The sequence below is a fragment of the Delphinapterus leucas genome, chromosome 2 (genome assembly GCF_059928025.1).
Source record: "Delphinapterus leucas isolate spDelLeu-1000000601 "Yukka" chromosome 2, BTC_Dleu_Yukka2, whole genome shotgun sequence".
Taxonomy (NCBI): domain Eukaryota; kingdom Metazoa; phylum Chordata; class Mammalia; order Artiodactyla; family Monodontidae; genus Delphinapterus; species Delphinapterus leucas.
The window spans coordinates 89,896,809-89,916,266 of NC_143130.1; positions in this window are offsets into that span (position 1 = coordinate 89,896,809).

Below are 19,458 nucleotides of genomic sequence, written 5' to 3' on the forward strand. Positions count from 1 at the left end.
TGCAATCTGCTGTTTTCAGATGAAATGTCCTATAAATATCAATTAAATCTATCTGGTCTATTGTGACATTTAAACCTTGTGTTTCCTTATTTTCATTTTGGATTATCTGTCCATTGGTTTAAGTGAGGTGTTAAAGTCCCCGACTATTATTGTGCTACTGCCGATTTCCTCTTTTATAGCTGTTAGCAGTTGCCTTATGTAGTGAGGTGCTCCTATGTTGGGTGCATGTATATATTTATAATTGTTATATCTTCTTCTTGGATTGATCCCTTGTTCATTATGTAATGTCCTTCCTTTTCTCTTGAAACATTCTTTATTTTAAAGTCTATTTTATCTGACATGAGTATTGTTACACCAACTTTCTTTTTTTTTGTTTTTGTTTTTGTTTTTTTGTTTTTGCGGTACATGGGCCTCTCACTGTTGTGGCCTCTCCCGTTGCGGAGCACAGGCTCTGGATTCACAGGCTCAGCAGCCATGGCTCACAGGCCTAGCCGCTTCGCGGCATGTGGGATCTTCTTGGACTGGGGCACGAACCCGTGTTGCCTGCATCGGCAGGCGGACTTTCAACCACTGTGCCACCAGGGAAGCCCTACTCCAACTTTCTTTTGATTTCCGTTTGTATGGAGTATCTTTTTCCATCCTCTCACTTTCAGTCTGTATGTGTACCCAGGTCTGAAGTGGGTCTCTTGTGGACAGCATGTATATGGGTCTTGTTTTTGTATCTATTCAGCAAGCCTCTGTCTTTTGGTTGGAGCATTTAATCCATTCACATTTAAGGTAGTTATCGATATGTATATTCCTATGACCATTTTCTTAATTGTTTTGGGTTTGTTTTTGTAGGTCCTTTTCTTCTCTTGTGTTTCCCACTTAGAGAAGTTCCTTTAGCATTTGTTGTAGAGCTGGTTTGGTGGTGCTGAATTTTGTTAGCTTTTGCTTGTCTGTAAAGGTTTTGATTTCTCCATCAAATCTGAATGAGATCCTTGCCGGGTAGAGTAATCTTCATGGTAGGTTGTTCCCTTCATCACTTTGAGTATATCATGCCACTCCCTTCTGGCTTGTAGAGTTTCTGCTGAGAAATCAGCTGTTAACCTTATGGGAGTTCCCTTGTATGTTATTTGTTGTTTTTCCCTTACTGCTTTCAGTAATTTTTATTTGTCTTTAATTTTTGCCAATTTGATTACTATGTGTTTCGGCATGTTTCTCCTTGGGTTTATCCTGTATGGGACTCTCTGCACTTCCTGGACTTGGGTGGCCATTTCCTTTCCCATGTTAGGGAAGTTTTCGACTATAATCTCTTCAAAGATTTTCTCGGGTCCTTTGTATCTCTCTTCTCCTTCTGGGACCCTTATAATGCAAATGTTTTTGTGTTTAATGTTGTCCCAGAGGTCTCTTAGGCTGTCTTAATTTCTTTTCATTCTTTTTTCTTTATTCTGTTCCACAGCAGTGAATTCCACCATTGTGTCTTCCAGGTCACTTATCCGTTCTTCTGCCTCATTTGTTCTGCTATTGCTTCCTTCTAGTGTAGTTTTTGTTTCAGTTATTGTATTGTCCATCTCTGTTTGTTTGTTCTTTAATTCTTCTAGGTCTTTGTTAAACATTTCTTGCATCTTCTTGATCTTTGCCTCCATTCTTTTTCCGAGGTCCTGGATCATCTTCACTGTCATTATTCTGAATTGTTTTTCTCCACTTCATTTAGTTGTTTTTCTGGGGTTTTATCTTGTTCCTTCTTCTGGTTAATAGCCCTCTGCCTTTTCATCTTGTCTGTGTTTCTGTGAATGTGGTTTTTGTTCCACAGGCTGCAGGACTGTAGGTCTTCTTGCTTCTGCCATCTGCCCTGTGGTGGATGAGGCTATCTAACTGAAGCATTACTTTTTGAAAATGGAAATAATGTTTGTCATATACTAAAAAATTTTAAACTATTAGATTTTTATGTTCATTTATAGTGCAGAATTGGCTAACTTATTAATGCTGTAGGCTGAAGATTGTATTCTAAACCATGCAGAAATGAATGACCACCTAAATATGGTTGCTTCTTTCTCGGGTTCTTAGAGATGGGTTTTAAAGTGTTAGATGTTTGCAAGTGCTTCCTGAAAACGCTATAGCTTACTCTCATGTCTCTCACCTCAAACATATTTTGGACTGTATTTGTGGGTTGATCCAGTATATTTGTCCACCAGGGTAACTTGGGTGGTTGTTGGATGGATGGCAAGGGGTATCATCACCCTCTGATAACTATCTCTAAAAGCAAGAACCTAGAAGTAAACCTTCTAGGGCTTGGAAAGCTCTGACATCTTAACTGGTGACCAGATGTAGATAAGCCTGAAATTTATCACTGGATTTCAGTGCTTGAGTTGACATGCAGCTGGAGAAAGGAACACACCATCTCTTCAAAGTCTTACTTGTATTTCTGAAGATACAATTCCTTTTTCCCAATAATTAGGGTATCATTTCTCACTCTAGGAAAACTCCTAAATTAGCTGAATTTATCTTCCACATGGATCTGGTTGGTTCTTGATTATTTTAAGCCCTGGATATAACTGAACTGAGAAGTAAGCTCATGGCTCTCCTACTTCTTCATCTTTGTTTTAAATCCTTGTCAGGTAGTTAAGCCCTCACCATCAAGGCTAAAAATGGAAGTCTTCTTGCTTTCTGCTCCTTTTATGGTATCCTTAACCTCTTTTTGATATCCATAATTTCAATAGGATTAGATTACTTTATTTCATACACCTTACACATAACCACCAAGGAAGGTCTACATTGATTAGCATGTAAATGAAAGGAGTACACAGCCAAACTGCCACAATTTTTTAAAATTTATTTTTAACATCTTTATTGGAGTATAATTGCTTTACAATGGTGTGCTAGTTTCTGCTTTATAACAAAGTGAATCAGTTCTACATATACATATATCCCCATATCTCCTCCCTCTTGCTTCTCCCTCCCACCCTCCCTACCCCACCCCTCTAGGTGGTCACAAAGCACCAAGCTGATCTACCTGTGCTATGTGGCTGCTTTGCACTAGCTCTCTATTTTACATTTGGTAGTGTATATATGTCCATGCCACTCTCTCACTTCGTCCCAGCTTGCCTTTTTGCCTCCACATGTCCTCAAGTCCATTCTCTACCTCTGCATGTTTATTCCTGTTCTGCCCCTAGGTTCGTCAGAACCCTTTTTTTCTTTTTTTTTAGATTCCATATATATGTGTTAGCATACGGTATTTGTTTTTCTCTTTCTGACTTACTTCACTCTGTATGACAGACTCTAGGTCCATCTATCTCACTACAAATAACTCAGTTTCATTTCTTTTTATGGCTGAGTAATATTCCATTGTATATATGTTCCATACCTTCTTTATCCATTCATCTGTTGATGGACACTTAGGTTGCTTCCATGTCCTGGCTATTGTAAATAGAGCTGCAAAGAACATTGTGGTACATGACTCTTTTTGAATTACGGTTTTCTTCTGGTATATGCCTAGTAGTGGAATTGCTGGATCATATGGTAGTTCTATTTTCAGTTTTTTAAGGAACCTCCATACTGTTCTCCATAGTGGCTGTATCAATTTACATTCCCAGCAACAGTGCAAGGAGGTTCCCTTTTCACCGCACCCTCTCCAGCATTTATTGTTTGTAGGTTTTTTGATGATGGCCATTCTGACTGGTATAAGGTGATACCTCATTGTAGTTTTGATTTGCATTTCTCTAACGATTAGTGATGTTGAGCATCCTTTCATGTATTTGTTGGCAATCTGAATGTCTTCTTTGGAGAAATGTCTATTTAGGTCTTCGGCCCATTTTTGGATTGGGTTGTTTGTCTTTTTGATATTGAGCGGCATGAGCTGCTTGTAAATTTTGTAGATTAATCCTTTGTTGCTTCATTTGCAAATATTTTCTCCCATTCTGACGGATGTCTTTTCGTCTTGTTTATGGTTTCGTTTGCTGGGCAAAAGCTTTTAAGTTTCATTAGGTCCCATTTGTTTATTTTTGTTTTTATTTGCATCACTGTAGGCGGTGGATTAAAAAGGATCTTGCTGTGATTTATATAACAGAGTGTTCTGCCTATGTTTTCCTCTAAGAGTTTTATAGTTTCTGGCCTTACATTTAGGTCTTTAATCCATTTTGAGTTTATTTTTCTGTGTGGTGTTAAGTAGTGTTCTAATTTCATTCTTCTACCTGTACCTGTCCAGTTGTTCCAGCACCAGTTATTGAAGAGGCTGTCTTTACTCCATTGTATATCCTCGCCTCCTTTATCAAATATAAGGTGACCATATGTGCGTGGGTTTATGTCTGGGCTTTCTATCCTGTTCCATTGATCTATATTCCTGTTTTTGTGCCAGTACCATACTGTCTTGATGACTGTAGTTTTGTAATGTAGTCTGAAGTCAGGGAGCCTGATTCCTCCAGCTACGTTTTTCTTTCTCAAGAGTGTTTTGGCTATTCGGGGTCATTTGCATTTCCATCCAAATTGTGAAATTTTTTGTTCTAGTTCTGTGAAAAATGCCATTGGTAGTTTGATAGGGATTGCATTGAATCTGTAGATTGCTTTGGGTAGTATAGTTATTTTCACAATGTTGATTCTTCCAATCTAAGAACATCGTATACCTCTCCATCTGTGTCATCTTTAATTTCTTTCATCAGTGTCTTATAGTTTTCTGCATACAGGTCTTTTGTCTCCTTAGGTAGGTTTATTCCTAGGTGTTTTTTTCTTTTATTTCAGTGGTAAATGGGAGTGTTTCCTTAACTTCTCTTTCAGATTTTTCATCATTAGTGTTTAGGTATGCAAGAGAGTTCTGTGCATTAATTTTGTATCCTGCTACTTTACCAATTTCATTGATTAGCTCTAGTAGTTTTCTGGTAGCATCTTTAGGATTCTCTATGTATAGTATCATGTCATCTGCAAACCAAACTATTACAATTTAAATCTGTCTGAAGGGTGATGTCAGAGAGGAGGGAGGAGCCCCATAAATGTCATTGTCACATAAATCCCACTTCATCATGGTTTTAGTCTTTTTTATATGCTGCTGGGTTTCATTTGCTAACATTGTGTTACGGAATTTCATGTGCATGCTCACAGCGGATATTGGTCTCTAGTTTTCTTGTGATAACTGTCTTGCTTTGATAAAAAGGTAACTGGTCCTATAGAATGAGTTGAAAAATTCCCCTGCCTCTATTTTATGAAAGAATTTGTGTAGGATTGCTATGATTTCTTCTTTAAATATTGGATAGAATTCACTGGATAAAGCCATCTAGCTTGGGCTTGTGTTTGTGTTATGTGGTAGGAAGGGAGGGGCAGATTTTTAATAGTAATTTATTTTTTTTTCTTCTTATAGAGCTATTAGATTTTCTTTTTCTTCCTTAGTCTTGGTAGTTTGTGGGTTTTAAGAAATTTGTTTGTTTTATCTAAGTTGTCCAATTTGTTGATATAAAGTTGGTCATAGTATTCTCATAATCCTTTTAATTTTTGTAGGGTTGGTAATTAATGTCCCCTCTTTCATCCCTGATTTTAGAATTCTGTGTCATCTGTTAGTCGGCCTAGCTAAAAGTTTATGAACTTTTTGATTTTTTTTTCCCAAAGAACTTTTGGTTTCTTTGATTTTTCTCTGTTGTTTTTGTTTCCTATTTCATGAGTTTTTCCCCTCTAATCTTTATTTCCTTCCCTCTGCTCGCTTTATGTTTAAGTCACTCTTCTTTGTCTATTCTTAAAGTGGAAGCTTAGATTATTGATGTGAAACCTTTCATTTCTAATATAGGTATTTAAACTGCTGAATTTCCCTCTAAGCACTGTTTAAGCCATACTTCATAAATTTTGATATGTTGTATTTTTGTTTTCATTTAGTTCAAAATATTTTCTAATTTCCCTTGTGATTTCTTTTTTGACCCATGGGTTGTTTAGAAATATGTCACTTCATTTGAGACTTGTTTCTTGGCCTACCATATGAACTATCTTGGAGAATGTTTTACATGCATCTGAAAAGAATGCATATTCTGCTCTCATTTGATGGAGTATTAAAAAATGTCAGGTCAAGTTGATTGATAGTATTGTTCAAATCTGCTATAGCCTTGCTGATTTTTGGCCTACTTGTTCTGTTAGTAATTAAGACTGGCGCAAATAGTTAATTTGTCTATTTCTCCTCTTGATTCTATCAGTTTTTGCTTCACGTATTTTGAGACTGTTTTTAGGCGTATATGCCTTTATAGTTGTTACAGTTTTCTTATGTATTGGCCTTTTATCATTATAAAATCTCTCTTTTTATCTAGTAATATTTCTTAAAATTCACTTTGTTAGATATTACAGCCACTCTAGCTGTCTTATGATTACTATTTGCATGGTATATCTTTTTCTGTCCTTTCTCTTTTAATGTATTTGTGTCTTGATTTGAAGTTGGTCTCTGAAATACAGTGCATTGTTGGATCTTCCTGTTTTTACACAGTCAGACAGTATTTGCTTTTGGATTGGAGTTTTGGTCTGTAAAATTTAATAAAATTAAAGTTGGACTTACATCTGCCATTTTGCTTTTGGCTTTCTCTATTCTTTGCTTTCTCTATTTCTCCCCTGTGATATATGTCTTCTTCTTCTATATCTTATGCCTTTTTTATTACTGAGTTGCTCCTTTACTGCCTTCTTTTGTGTTAAACAGATAATTATTAGGGTATCATTTTAATTACTCTTGAGTTTTTACTATTTTTTATGTTATTGTCTAAGTGGTTATTCTAGATATTACAGTAGGCATCTTAACTTATTATGGACTACTTCAGATTAAAATTGACTGAGTTCTGGTAGAATATAGCAACTTTATTCTGGTATAGCTTTATTTCCTTCCCCTTTCTTTGTGCTATTAATTGTCATATATATTACATTTATATATATTATTATATATATGTGACAATACCATTATAATTATTGCTTTATACAATGTCTTCTAAAAATTTAAGAGAAAAAAAGAAAAAATATATATATTCCTTTATATTTACCCACATATTTACCATTTCTGCTGCTCTTCATTTTTTTCCCATGGATTCAACTTACCAAGTCTGTTGTCATTTCCTTTCATCTGAAGGACTTCCTTTAATATTTTTGTTTAAGGTAAGTATGCCAGAAACAAATTCTCTCAGTCCTTATTTTGTACTATATTTTAAATTCATTTTTGAAAGATAGCATTTGATGGATTTAGAATTCTCTGTTGGCATTTCTCCCCCAGCCCTTTGAATATGTCATTCCACTGCCTTATGGCCACCATGTGTTTGATGAGAAGTTAGCTGTGAATTGTATTGTTTTTCTATTTGCAGTGAGTTATTTTTCTCCTACTGCTTTTAAGATTTTCCCTTTGGCTTTCAACCATTTGAGCATGCTGTGTCTAGGTGTGCATCTGTTTGTTTATCTTACTCAAGGTTTGTTGAGCTTCTGGGATTTGTAGATTAATATTTTTAGCAAGGTCATTATTCCTTCCATTATTTTTTTCTGCCCTTTTTTTGTTCTCCTCTCCTTCTGAGGATCTCATGTATATTGATACGCTTGCTGTTGTGCCACAGGTCTCTCAGGCTCTGTAAATTTTTCTTCAATCTTAATATCTTATTTTTCAAATTAGATAATTCTTATTTATCTGTCTTCAAGTTTGTTGGTTTTTCTGCCATATCAATTCTCCTGTTGAACCTATCCAGGAATTTTCATTTCAGTTATTATACTTTTTGATTCTAGAATTTTCATGATTCTTTTTTATCGTTGCTATTTTTATTTTGAGATTCCCTGTTTGAGTCATTGAGTCATTGTCACAATTCCCTTTAATTCTTTAATCATTGTATCCTTTAATTTTTTAAAACAAATGTACAATAGCTGCTTTGTAGTCTTTTATTATTAAAATTGTGGTATGAACACTTAACATGAGATTTACTCTTTAAAAAAAATTTCTAAGTGCATAATCAGTACTGTTAACTATTGGCACACTATTGTACAGCAGATCTCTAGAAGTAATTCATCTTGCGTAGCTAAAATTGTATACCCTTTTGACCCAACTCCCCATTTCCTCCTCCCCCTAGAAACCACCATTCTACTCTGTGTTTCTATGAGTTTGACTATTTTAGATATATAAGGAGAATCATGCAATATTTGTCCTTCTGTGAGTTGTAGTCTTTGTTTATTAAATTCAACATCTGAGCACACACGTAGTTTCTCTTGACGTCTTTTGTCTTGAGTATGGGTCACACTTTCCTATTTCTTATATACTTCATAAATTTGCTGTAAAATGGAGATTTTATGTAACATATTGTAGCATCTCTGGATTTGACGTTTGTTCCTTTGAGGGTTGTTGCCACTATTTGGTTGTTGTTGCTGTTTTTTTAGCTTTGTAATTTGCCTGGACTTAATCTGAAAAATCTCTTCCCTGAAGTATGTGTCTGCTGATTTTTCTGCTCAGTTATTTTAATTTGAATTTTTAGTTTTTAAGTGTGGCTTTTTAGAGGATGCCTCTGCATCTATGTAGTTTAGTGGTCATCTCAATGATTGATAAGAGATTCTGCTCAAAAACCTTGAGTCAGTATAGGTCTTTCAGCCTCGGATGATTTATCAGTGGGTATGTGGAGCATGTATTCAAAGTTCAGGCAATTTTCTAGTCTTCTCCCACTTTTACTTCCCCCTGAGCCTTTCCAGGGTACTCATTCTCTCTGTCAGCCCAGGGATATGTGAAGAGCTTGGGCCCTCTTAGGTTTCCCTCTATAGGTTTCCCCCGCTACCAAAAGTAGAGTGTTTCTGTGAAAGCTTTCTTAAGCCAAATGGCATGAAATGAGGAAGCAGTTACCTTACCATCTTGCCAGTGAGCGCACAAGATAAACTGAGATCAAGCACAGATGTTCAGAGACACCATTCAGAGCTATGGCTGTTTGAGGCTCAGGTACTGAGTGTAGTTGCTATGGAAGGAGCTTGGCAGTATCATTCTCGCTACTTGGGATGTTTGCTGCCTCTGTAAGGGCTTACTGCAAAACAAATGCTGAATGCTGTTTTTGCTTTTCACCTATTTTCATAAAAGTGAAAGTCCTCTGGATTTCTTTCGGTTAAATGAAAACAGGTACTAACCAAGTCTTTTGTAAAATGAAGTGGTGTAAAGCAAACTTTTCGAAAAAGTAGGAAATACTGGTATACGTGCACAGCCTCCCACTCATTTGCAGACTTTCTCCCTGCAAGTTTTAAAATTAGTCTGCCCATATCTTGTCCCAAATTAGACCACAGTTTCAGGCAAGCAGAACTGTAGACTTTCCTCGTTTTTGTCCCTCTAATTTTGCTGTTTTTTCTCACGATTACCACTGGGCATGGGCTCTTTGCCTTCCACTCCAGATCAAGTCTGCTCACTCAGTTGTTGGTTTTCACTGCCATCCCTACCCTGTTAGCACTTCTGCACCCATCAGGCTGGGGAGGAGAATGGGAGTAGCTCAGGTAAGAATGCCTCAGAGTCCTACTCATCTTCCAAAGTTCAGTAGCTTCTCAATTTATTTTTCCCTTTGGTTTATTTCCAGAGCCCTGAAGTGGTTGTTTTTGACTATTTTTTCCAGTGTTATAGTGATTTTAGGGGGAGTAGAGGGACTGCTGACCTCTTCACTCTACCAGAAGTTCTCTTATTTTTATTATAAGTATTGGTGTTCAATCTCAAAATACTTATTTTTCCTCTATTTTGTTCAGTATTTTATCTTGAAAAACTTCACAATCTATAGAAAATAAACACCTGTGTACTCTTCATTTAGATTTACCAATTGTTAAATTTCTACATTTGCTTTATATTTATTTGTCAATATACATATATATGCATATATGTAATATATAATTTTTTCCTTAACCATGAAAGTTAGTTGCAGACACCACGAAAATTCATTCTTAAATACTTCAGCATGCATCTCCTAAGAACAAAAGCATTTTTTACATAAATACAATCATATTTAGGAAATTGAATATTGATAAACATATATGCAGTCTATATTCAAATTGTGCCACATATCACAATAATGGGTTATAATTTTTTTTTTAGATCTTTGCTGTTTGCCTTCAAACTGAGGACTCATTGCTTTTCTTCCTTTATGAAAAATGCTCAGCCATTAATTTTCACTCACCAAATATTTATGAAACGTAACAATTGCTTGTTGATGTTCTAGAGGGATTCAACAGTTACTGAAACGGATGTGTTTCTATCCTCATTAATTCTCACATTCTAGTTGGAGGAGACAATATATATGCATAATTTATGTAGTACTTTAGAAGCTGGAAGTGCTATGGAGAAAAATAAGGCCAAATAAGGGGAAGAAGGAATGGGAGGGTAGAGGTCATCACAATTTTAAATGGAATAGAGGGGTTAGGTTACAGTGATATGGTAATGTTTGGGTAAAGATTTGAAGGAGATAAATATAGCTTCACCATTTTTAGATTGTTTACTTCTGAAGTTGTTATTATATATAATCCCATCCTCTGTCTCTCTTAACTGTTATTTTGTGTATTTTTATCTCTTCCTGTGCTGTGTTGTGGAATCCTCAGTGTCATCTTCCAGTTTGCTAGTTCTGTCTTTGTTTATTACATTTGTTGGGTTTTTCATTTCACTTCCAAGGTTTCTAGTTGGTGTGTTTATACCTACACCTTTTGCTTCTTTTGTTTAGTAATCTTGTTTTTTTTGTTTTGTTTTTTTTGTGGTATGTGGGCCTCTCACTGTTGTGGCCTCTCCTGTTACGGAGCGCAGGCTCAACGGCCATGGCTCACGGGCCCAGCCACTCCGCGGCATGTGGGATCTTCCCAGACCGGGGCACGAACCCATGTCCCCTGCATCGGCAGGCGGCCCCTCAACCACTGCACCACCAGGGAAGCCCAGTAATCTTGTTTTTTAAAAATATTCTATTTCCTTATGTTTTTAGAGACTTAAAATACTTTAAAGTTACTTCTAGAGTAATTATTGATATCACTTGGGAGTGAGGTCGTATCCAAATTGTTGCTTTTGTAGAATTAGTTTCTCCATGTGTATGGAATTCTACCTGGCAGTCTAACTCCTTCTGAGTTGTCTCTCTCCATCCTGTCTAGATTTTTGTGGTTGCTTCCACCTGGACCCTTGGGTCCCCAGTCTAAGATCAGGTCTTATATAGGTGGTTTATGATCCATTAGGGTTATTCTAAATCTAGTCACTGAGCCAGCAGGCAGTTTGGCCCAGGTCCTGGCTACAAGGCTCTGTCTGTATCCTCCAGGTTCTCTAAGGGCACAGCTTTTATATAAACTGTGGTCTCAGGTAGTGATTGTAGTTTTTCAATCTCTACTTGGGAGCTCTACTTGGGTTACTAGTTTAAACAGTTATCTTGTCCTTTGTCCCCTTCAAGTAGGATGCTTTTAGTCCTTGCTATTCTGAGGAACTCCTGGCCACCTCTACTGCTTTTGGATCTGGAGGAGGTAGTACATTACTTTGAAGTCCTCAGAGATATCTTGTTTGTTTTTTTTTTTTTTAATGTCTTTTTTCTCTATTTTTTTCCAGCACTGCTATGCTGGCAGATGTTGGGTACTCCCCCAGTATTAACTTACAATGCCATCGATGACCTAAAGTCTGCTTTGCCATGAACTCTGTGACCTTTGGCTATTTTCTTAGCATCTCTGGGCCTCAGTGGCCGCTCTCATTAAGGTTTAGGTATATCTCACAACTGGCTAATGATTCAGGTAAATTACATCTAAGAGTACATGAAGGAGAGTAGTGGGAAATACAGCTGGAAAGGTAAATTGAAGCTAGATCATGGGTGGTCTTGAATCCCAAAGCCAAAGGATGAGAAATGTAGTTCATAAAAAATGGAGAGTTGTTGAAGGTTAGGTAGCATGATTTAGAGAGATTAGTGAGGCCATGCTGTAGGGGGGCTTGTGAGGAGCAGAGGACATAGGGAAGGACAGGAGGACAATGTCCTGGTATGTTTAGGTAGGAACAAGGACAAAGCCAGGGTAGAAATAGTTGTGAGGAAGAGGTGACAGGATTGAGAATATTACAGCAACAGGTTTGACAGGATCTGCTGCCTGACTGAATACAAGGTCAAGGGAAAGAAAAGCACCAAAAGGGGTTTAGAGCCTGGGTGATTGTGAAGATTATTGTGCTATCAACAAGTATTGGGAAATCAGGACATGGTGAGTTTTAGTGTCTGTGCCTTCCATTGAATACTGCAGTGCCTGGTCCTTTGGTGGGTACACTAATGATAGCAAAACTATACAGACTCTAACTTCATGCTGAGCACTGTGTCAAGCACTTTGTTAGCTCATCTAATCCTTACATCAGTCTTTTGAAGTAGGCTCTATATGGGCACTTTTTTTTAAAAAATTGAAATATAGTTGATGTACAATATGGTGTTAGTTTCAGCTGTACATTATAGTGATTCAATTTTTTTTCAGATTAAATTCCATTATAGGTTAATATAAGATATTGGGTATAACTTTTTATGCTATCCAGTAAATCCTTGTTGCTTATCTATTTTATGTATAATAGTTTGTATCTGTTAATCCCATACCCCTAATTTTCCCTCCCACCCCTTCCCTATGGTAACCATAAGTTTATTCTGTTTCTGTGAATCTGTTTGTTTTGTATATACATACATTTGTATTATTTTTTAGATTCCACATATAAGTGATATCATATACTATTTGTCTTTCTCTGATTTGTTTCACTAAGCATAATATTCTCTAGGTCCATCCACATTGCTGCCAATGGCAATAGTTCATTCTTTTGTTTATAGCTGAGTAATATTCCATTATATGTTCATACCACATCTTCTTTTTAAATTTATTTATTTATTTATGGCTGTGTTTGGTCTTCGTTTCTGTGCGAGGGCTTTCTCTAGTTGTGGTAAGTGGGGGCCACTCTTCATCACGGTGCACAGGCCTCTCACTGTCGCTGCCTCTCTTGTTGTGGAGCACAGGCTCCAGACGCGCAGGCTCAGGAATTTTGGCTCACGGGCCCAGTTGCTCCGCGGCATGTGGGATCTTCCCAGACCAGGGCTCGAACCCGTGTCCCCTGCATTGGCAGGCAGATTCTCAACCACTGCGCCACCAGGGAAGTCCAATACCACATCTTCTTAAGCCAGTCATCTACTGATGGGCACTTGGGTTGCTCCCATGTCTTGGCTATTGTAAATAGTGCTGCTATGAACATTGGGGTGCATGTATCCTTTTTTATTAGTGTTTTTGTTTTTTTCCAAATGTATACCTAGGAGTGGAATTGCTGGATTATAAGGTAGTTCTATTTTTAGTTTTTTAAGGAACCTTCCTAACGTTTTCCATAGTGGCTGCACCAATTTACATTCCCACCAAAAGTGTATGAGGGTTCCCTTCTCTCTGCATTCTCTCCAGCATTTGTTATTTGTAGACTTTGATGATAGCTATTCTGACAGGTGTGAGGGTGATGCCTCATTGTGGTTTTCATTTGCATTTCTCTAATCAATTAGCTATGTTGAACATCTTTTCATGTGCCTGTTGGTCACCTGTATATCTTCTTTGGACAAATGTGTATTCAGGTTTTCTGCCCATTTTTTAACTCAGTTGTTTGTTTGTGTTTTGATATTGAGTTGCATGAGGTGTTTATATATTTTGGATATTAATCCCATGTTTGTTTTATCATTTGCAAATTTTTCTCCAATTCTGTGGGTTGTCTTTTTGTTTTGGTTTCTTTTGCTGTGTAAAAGCTTTTACGTTTGATTAGGTCCCATTTGTTTATTTTTGCTTTTATTTCTTTTGCCTGGAAAACTTATCTAACAAAATATTGCTGTGATTTATGTCAGATTGTTTTGCTTGTGTTCTCTTCTAGGAGTTTTATGGTGTCATGACTTACATGTAGTTCTTCAAACCATTTTGAGTTTATTTTTGTATGTGTTGTGAGGGAGTGTTCTAATTTCAGTGATTGACATGTAGCTGTCCAGCTTTCCCAACACCACTTGTTGAAGAGACTGTCTTTTCTCCATTATTTATTCTTGCCTCTTTTGTCATAGACTAATTGACCACAGTTGCATGTGTTTATTTCTGGGCTCTCTATTCTGTTCCATTGATCTATATGTCTGTTCTTGTGCCAGTACCACACTGTTTTGATTACTGTAGTTTTGTAGAATAGTCTGAAGTCTGGAAGGGTTATGCCTCCATTTTGTTCTTTTTCCTCAAATTTGCTTTGGCAGTTATAGGATTTCTGTGGATTCATATAAATTTTAGGATTATTTGTTCTAGTTCTGTGAAAAAATGTCATCAGTATTTTGATAAGGATTGTATTAAATCTGTAGATTGCTTTGAGTAGTATGGCCATTTTAATAATAAGTCTTCCAATCCAAGAACATAGAATATCTTTGCATTTCTTTGAATCATCATCAGTTTTCTTAATCAACGTTTTATAGTTTTCAGAATATAGGTCTTTCACGTTCTTGGTTAAGTTTATTCCTAGGTTTTTTGGGTTTTTTAAATGTGATTTTACACAGTAATTTTTTTACTGTCTCTTTCTGATATTTCATTGTTAGTGTATAAAAATGCAACAGATTTCCATATATTAATCTTGTATCCTGCAGACATGCTGAATTCATTTATTAGTTCTAATAGTTGCTGGGTGCAGACTTTAGGGTCCTCTATATAGAATATCACGTTATCTGCAAATGGTGACAGTTATACCTCTTACCTTCCAATTTGGATACCTCGGGCTTCCCTGGTGGTGCGGTGGTTGAGAGTCCGCCTGCCGATGCTGGGGACACGGGTTCGTGCCCTGGTCTGGGAGGATCCCACATGCCACGGAGCGGCTGGGCCCGTGAGCCATGGCTGCCGAGCCTGCGTGTCCGGAGCCTGTGCTCCGCAACGGGAGAGGCCACAACAGTGAGAGGCCCGCATACCGCAAAAAAAAAAAAAAAGCTATGCTGTTATAGCTTATGAAATTTGGATACCTCATTTCTTTTTCTTGTCTGATTTCTGTCACTAGGACTTTCAATACTATGTTAAATAGAAGCAGTGAGAGTGGGCATCCTTGTCTTGTTCCTGAATTTAGTGGGAAGGCTTTCAGCTTTTCACTGTTGTGTATTACTTTTTGGGTAAATGAAATTGAGACTTAGAGAGGTTAAATAATTTGCTCAAGGTTAACACAGCTAACACATTGTAGAACTAGAAGTCACAGCCAGTTTTATTTTTTCTTTATAATAAACTTTTCACTTAAAATAGTTTTAGATTTACAAAAAGGTTGTAACGGTAGTACAGAGTCTCCATATACCTCTCACCCAGATCCCCCTATTGTTAACAACATCCAGCATGATGTATTTGCCACAACTAAGGAACCAATTTTATCTAGCCTTTTTTTCCCCTTTTATGATTTACTCCAGGGCCCATGGTCTTAATCCCTATACTGTCTTTATTTGGCTTGGTTTACGGGTGAGTTGGAATTCATTTTAAAGGGGAGTTCTTTCCTCTTTCCTCTCCTTCCACTTTTCCCCCCATGCTCCCATGAAAGAAAATGAGTTCAGCAGGCTTCTCCACATGTAAAATTTAACTTGCTTTCTTGGTAGGACATAGAATAAAAGAAGGTCTTTAGTGCAGATTTATGGACTAGGACATTATGTAGAGGTCATGTTGCAACTCTGAATTACCAACACAACTGGAAAACCCATAATACAATGAATCATCTTTTGTAATTTTAAAATTCAACCAGTAGTGATTCATCTAAAAAGAAAAATTAAAAGACATTTAGAAATTTCTTAGCAGTAAATATGCCATTTGAAAACTTCTTGATATTATTATAACAACATTTTTCCTTAAGGACCAGAACAGGAAATTAATTAGAAATCAAAATGGTGAATGGCATTGAAGAGAAACTTCTTTATTTTTAAAAGTAACATAAATGGAATGGCTTCTTCCATAAAGTTCAGGAATAATATGGAAACTTTGTGATCAAATTAAATCTTGTGCTCTTGAAAATGTTATCTAATGAGTAAGTTGAATAGAACTAACAAAAACAGTGGTTTTAAAAATTGTTTTGTTTTGATTCAGACATAGCTCTTGCCTGAAAGATTTTGTTTGCTCACAACAAATTTGATTTTGCAATTTTATTAATCATGTTGCGTACATTATGTACTGGACCAGATTCTGCTTCCTATACTTCTCTTACCTTATGAACCCTAGAAATTCAGTTCACTTGTAAATATAAGAACATAGGGTGAACCTAGTTCGTGCATTAACACAATGGCCCTAAAGATATTAATGGGGTTCATTGGCTGCTGGTGAGTCTTTCCAGAGATTTTGTTTTAAATGTGGTACCGTTTCACAATCTACTCTGCAAAGTCTCCAAGACTTTGATTATTCATTAAACAGTTACTTTGATTCTTGGATGCTGAAGTATTCACATATTAGTTTTATAACCTTCCCATGAATGATTTCAAACTTCTATTTTAACTGGCTAAAGTTTTTCAAAATTCTTACCTGCTGGGTTTCTTAAGGCTTGGCTCACGTATAAACACAAAGTAATAGCATATGCTTTGGGGTTACCTATAATGGACCAGTTACCATATTAACCTCCATGCTTCAATTTTGTCACAGTCCTTCCAACAGCCTTTCCAAGTAGGTTTTATCATCCTCATTTTACAGATGAGAAGGGAGATTGAAAGACATGAAGGGACTTATGCAAGGACTCTCGTCCTGTGGCTGAGCAGGTATCCAGAGTGGCCACAGAGTTACAGCAAGGTGGCTATGAGCCCATATGCTTACCAAGCATTGTCTATAAACCCAAACCATATATCTCTAACATTGATACTCCTTCTTCTCCCTGAATATATGTAGAAGTTAGTATCATAAATTAGAGGCCTCCATACTAAAAACGGTTAGGGGTTGCTGCAGTGTCCTAAAAGTGCTTTCTTAAAACCAGATTAGGTCTGCACTGAATAGCTCAAATCCAGTTAGTCCAACAGACTCTTCTCAGGTTAGGAGACTGAGGTAGTGATTAGGATCAGACTTTGGAATCAAAAATGGTTCGAATCTTTATTCTATCACTGATCATTGAACTTAGATATCACATCTGAAAATGGGTATGTTAGCTGACACTTGATTGTAAGGCCAAGCCAACATTACTACCTACCTCTTCCTTGTTAGCAGCAAGGAAGCTTAATATGATAACTGAGACTAAGTCCTTATGACTTAGTCTCAGTTCTAGAGTCGACTCCTGTTTGGTGTAAGCTAATCATAGTGGTCCCAATTCCTGTTTTCTCTGATTGGTTTAGGGGTGGACCTACGATTCAGTTCTGGACACTGTGATATAAGGGAAGGGCTAGAGGGCTTCTGGAAAATGTTTCTGCTTAGATCGTGCCCTTTCCATACTGGAAAGGAGAACTGACCTACAATGACAAATGTGCAACTTCTAGATCAGTGGTGAGAGCCACTTTGTAGATATCTCACCTACTGAAAGCAAATTGTCATCTTCCAGTTGCCTCCTGAATAAATGTGGTAGGAAGTTTACGTTTAAAGGTCTTTTCCGTGGAGCAAATCGAATTATTTACATATATTTGCCCACTCTGAAGCAAAAAATGAACACCAGTAGAAATTCCGAGCTTGCTCAAAATCAAAACATGTAAGATTAACCCAAGAGGCTTCCTTAGGAGAAATGAAAAGTTCTATTGTTCTTGGAAAAAGTCTTCAAGGATTATAGAACCAAACACATGTGGGTATGGGCACCATAAGATGAAAAAAAGATCTCAGAAAAATGAATATGTTTGGTCTCTAAGCTCCTCAGAGTAATTAACATGTTGCTGTAACTGACAAAATCTATGGCCAAATAGATAGAAACTTGCAAGTTGAAAAGTTTGGAATCCTCTGACTTCCCACCTCTGCGTAAGACCGTGGGCAAACAGCTGCTCTCTTCCTCCTTCCCGTAAGCCTGCTTAGAGTCAGACTCCCAGAGAAGGTGCAGAGATAAGTGGCAGAGGGGCCAAAGCCTAGCGCCAGACTTAGCTTTCAAAATGTTCCACGTGATGAAGGCTCAATTCAGAACAACCCCTTGGCCAGAGAAGGGTTTTGGAAACAGCAGAGTGGCTAACATTCTTCATTCTTTTGTGCTCATTTTCCAGCAAGGACAAATATTTGATTATATAATGAAGAAGTTATGTCTCCTGGCACCCAAAGAACTGACCTACAATGACAAATGTGCAACTTATTAAGCAAATTCCATTGAGCCTGCAACACGTACTAGTCATTTTCTCAAGACACGTAGTTGCTTTACACCAAGAGCCCTTTCCCAATGCTTCCAGCTGGCAAATCTCACTCTCTTTCGGATCCATTACTTCGTAATCACACAAAGCTTCTCTGTGGGTTTTTTAAAATAGAAAATAACTTGATGTGCTCTCATTCCCCTGTGCTGCCATGATTCTAGAGACCATAGATAATCATTTAAGCCCAAACCCATAACGTACATTTCTACTGGAGAAAAACCAGAGAAAGAGAGAGTCCCTCCCTGATGTCTCTCATATGTATTGCCTTCTCTGCCGTGGGTGCAGCTTTGTTTTCTTGATTGAGATGCACATCCTAAGCAGAGATGTCTGGTTTCTATTTAAATGGCTACAAAATGTGTTCCCTTTGTTCTGGAGTGCTCACTAAAGCTAGTCCAGAAAACTTGGCTCTATATGTTATTGGAGTTTTTCCTTTTCCAACAAAACACGTGGGATGGATGGTTGTGCCAATGGTGAGCACAATCGCTGCAGCTCATTAAGTTAACTGGCACAAGTCCTGTGTTTGCTGAGGAGGAACAGAATCATAAACGGAAATACCTCTACGGGGAGTAGCGCGTCGCTGTCATAACAGGTTAAGCTTTGGAGAGGCTTAGGAAAGAGATAAGGATTGCAGTACCTGTCTGCTCTGTGTATTTTACCTGTATCCACAGATGTGTTGCAGTTGTAGTAGATAGAATGATCAATATATATGGTGAGAATTTGTTCATAAGCGAGTTCATATTGTATTAAAAATACTAATATGCACAAATGGTAGGTTGAATGCTACAAGATGTATAGTGAAAAGCCTCCTTTCCAGCTCTGACCCCAGTTCCCTAGTTCACCTTGAAGCAGAATCTGTTACTCTGCAGTCTATGTACTCAGGTGTATGTGCATATATAGCCCTTATTTTACATAAGTGGTAGCATATTATATTCACTGTCTTGTACCTTCCTTTTATATCAAAAAATTTAAAGCAAGTGCATGAACAACAAATTGTCATGTTTTTTTAATGTTCAAAAATAATGAAAACTGGAAAATAGTGAAAAGTGGATTAAAAAATCAGTCACATAAGTATGGGGTGGTTCTTAACAGATAATTTATGACTGGAGTGTAGGGTGACTTTCCAGTGGGGACAGCCATCCTTACCCCAAGGTTGGATGGAAGCAACCTGGCAAAGGAGGACAAAGCTAAACATAGGTGTCCCCTGCTAGCCTTCTCTTCCTCCTACTGTCCTACTCTGTCCCTTCCTCCAGACCTTCCTCTCTGT